Raw genomic sequence first — 3336 nt, 5'->3', positions numbered from 1 at the left:
TAAAATTGATGACATTGGCTACATATCATACTAGTATGCTAGTCATATAGGCAGTACAAAGCACTTGGTTGCTTTTGCCTCTTTCCCTTTTGATTTCCTCTCTCTCATCCTGGATCATTGTTTCCACTTTAAATCTAGCTCTAAAATCTTATTACTACCCCAAATTCTTAATGTAGACAACAAAAAAATAGCCTGATAATTGAGTTGATTGGTGTAAATCTTTAGAATTATCCATATTTTATCATAACTTTTCAATTTTCTTTTGGATTTTTCATCCAAAATTGAGTTTTTCAGTTAAAAAAAAAAAGCATTACTTAACTGGAGATTTTAGAGGGATATGTAACAGTTGTGTCAAGTTTAGCACTTTCTAGGTATAAGCACAAACTCAGTTTCTATTCTTATTAATTTTGCCATGATTTTGCAGGTATTTACTCCATCTGCAGTCAAACCCCTCCATTTCCTGGATCTCACCTGCCTTTCTAACATTATTTTCTTCTGTTAAGGAGAAATAATGATTCTGGAAGCAAAGATGAAGTACTGAGGGAAGGTTTACTGTCAAACAAGGAACCTGATCCAGATCAAAAGTTGGACACCAGGGATGAGACTCTGTGACCTGGGTCTCAGGAAAGCAGAGTGTCTGAGGTCTGCAAATATCCAGGCTCTTTGGTTAGACATTCTGAAAGCATATTTCTGTGTTTTGTCAGAAGGCAGTCTCTCCTATGGGTGGGAAGGGCTTGTATTAGGGTAGTGGAGCCTCAGTTGTCCTTGCTGATTCAGGATTATGAAATCCCAGCTGTCATTATAAAAGAAATCAAGTCTGCATTGCCTCCTACCCCTCAGGTGATATCATCATCATCATCACTGATAGATAGTACGATTATAAACTTCTGGCAATGGGGGCCATGTCTTGTATTTCTTGGCATTCTCCATGGATGTGTAGAATAAATTTTATTTTGGTCTTAGCTTTTTCAACTATAAAAAGAATATTGGAAGGTTTTTAGAAATACTCAAAAAATTTTACTTGTAAGGGATTGCAGACAACTTCAACAAAATTTCTGGACCTGAACATTCTTTTTTTTATTTTTAAAGATTTTATTTATTTATTTGACAGAGAGAGATTACATGTAGGCAGAGAGGCAGGCAGAGAGAGAGAGGAGGAAGCAGGCTCCCTGCTAAGCAGAGAGCCCGATGTGGGACTCTGGGATCATGACCTGAGCTAAAGGCAGCGGCTTAACCCACTGAGCCACCCAGGCGCCCCATGGACCTGAACATTCTTTAAGCCAATCCATAAAGCTTGCTTATACTGAGTCCAAACTACATGTAGTAATTCAAGTTCAGTTATATTGATTATAATAGCACTAGCCATAACATCAGTGATTTATAATTATTATATAATATTTGTTAATAATATAATTATGTGTAAGAATTACATAACCACATAGGATGGTTATATAATTATAATACCAATGATTTATATCATGTAATTTTATGACATAAAATTAATCAATTTAATAATTAAAGCATATTTATGCTTAGTCCAAATTATATTTAATAATTTGACATCTTTCCTCCAAATTTATCCCCATCTTACCAGAAAGTCTATGACTCGGGGAATCTTCTTTTAGCATAGAGTTGCTCCCTATTCTTTTTATCACAAGGTTAAGAAAACAGAAGATAAAGACTATGACTTCTTTTCATAAGCAAAAATACTATTTTTTTAAAGATTTTATTTATTTATTTGACAGAAAGATCACAAGTAGGCAGAGAGGCAGGCAGAGAGAGAGGGGGAAGCAGGCTCCCCGCCAAGCAGAGAGCCCAATGCAGGGCCCTATCCCAGAACCCCGGGACCATGATCTGAGCTGAAGGCACAGGCCCAACCAACTGAGCCACCCAGGTGCCCCCAAAATACTATTTTTAATCTTAATTTGAAAGGGAAGTACCAAGAAAAGGTAAAGGTAATTCAGTATTTTTTCGGCTTACTGCTTGGTTTCTGCAAAATTTCATGGACCTCTTTCCTTCTCAGATACACTGTACTTCTCAAATACATTATGCCAGGAGTATGCAGGAAACTGATGAATTTTTTTTGAAGCATCAATTTTACTAGAATATGTTTTGGGGGAAAGTGTATATAATTGAAATTGGTAAAGAAATTCAAATATTTATTATTTTTATTGAGGTATAATTGCAAAATATTATATAGTTGGCCCTTAAACAACATGTGTTTGAACTGTGCAGGTCCACTTATAAGTGGATTTTTTTCAATAAAGTACAATACAGTACTTTAAATGTATTTTCTCTTTCTTCTTATATTTTTTATCGGTGGGTAGGGGCAGAGGGAGAGAGAGAATCTTAAGTAAGCTCTATGCTTGGCATGAAGCCTGATTCAGGGCTCGATTTCACAATCTTGAGATCATGACCCGAGCCCAAATCAAGAATCAGACACTTAACTGACTGAGTCACCCAAGGCACCCCTATTTTTTCTTTCTTATGATTTTAATAGCATTTTCTTTTCTGTAGCTTATTTATTATAAGAGTATGTATATGATACATATGCTTTCCAAAATATGTAGCTAATTGACTTTATATTATTAGTATGCTTCCAGTCAACAGTAGGCTGTTAGTAGCAGGGAGCCTGCTTTAGGGCTCCATCCCAGGACCCCAGGATCAGGACCTGAGCCTAAGGCAGAAGCTTAAATGACTGAGACACCCAGCAGCCCCAAAATCAGATTGCTTCTTTGCTATTGAGTTGTATGAGTTCTTTATATATTTTGGCTATTAGCCCCTTCAGATATATCATTTACAAATATTTTCTCCCATTCAGGAGGTTGCCTTTTTATTTCGTTGATGTTTTCCTTTGTTGTGTAGAAGCATTTTAGTTTGACATAGTTTCTTTTTGCCTTTCTTGTCTTTGTTTTTGGTGTCAAATCCAAAAGATCATCACCAAGATGTATGTCAAGGAGCTTACGAGCTCTGTTTAGAATTTTAGAATTGCTTGTTCTAGTTCTGTGAAAAATGTCATTGGAATTTTGAAAAGAATTACATTAAATCTGTCAATTGCTTTGGGTGGTATGGACATTTTAACAATGTTAATTTTTCCAATCCATGAACATGAAATATCTTTCCATTTATTTGTGTCTTCCTAAATTTCTTTCATCAATGTCTTAAAGTTTCTGTGTACAGTGTACACCTCCCTGCTTAAGTTTATTCTTAGACATTTTTTTTGGTGCAATTATAAATGGAATTGTTCTCTTAATTTCTCTTTCTGATAGTTTGTTATTACTGTACAGAAGCCCAACTGGTTTCTGTATAACTTGCAACTTTACTGAATTCTTTTAT

This window comes from Mustela putorius, unplaced genomic scaffold (genome assembly GCF_011764305.1).
Source record: "Mustela putorius furo isolate JIRA1106 unplaced genomic scaffold, ASM1176430v1.1 tig00004035_pilon_pilon_pilon, whole genome shotgun sequence".
Classification (NCBI taxonomy): Eukaryota; Metazoa; Chordata; class Mammalia; order Carnivora; family Mustelidae; genus Mustela; species Mustela putorius.
This window is presented reverse-complemented; position numbering follows the sequence as displayed.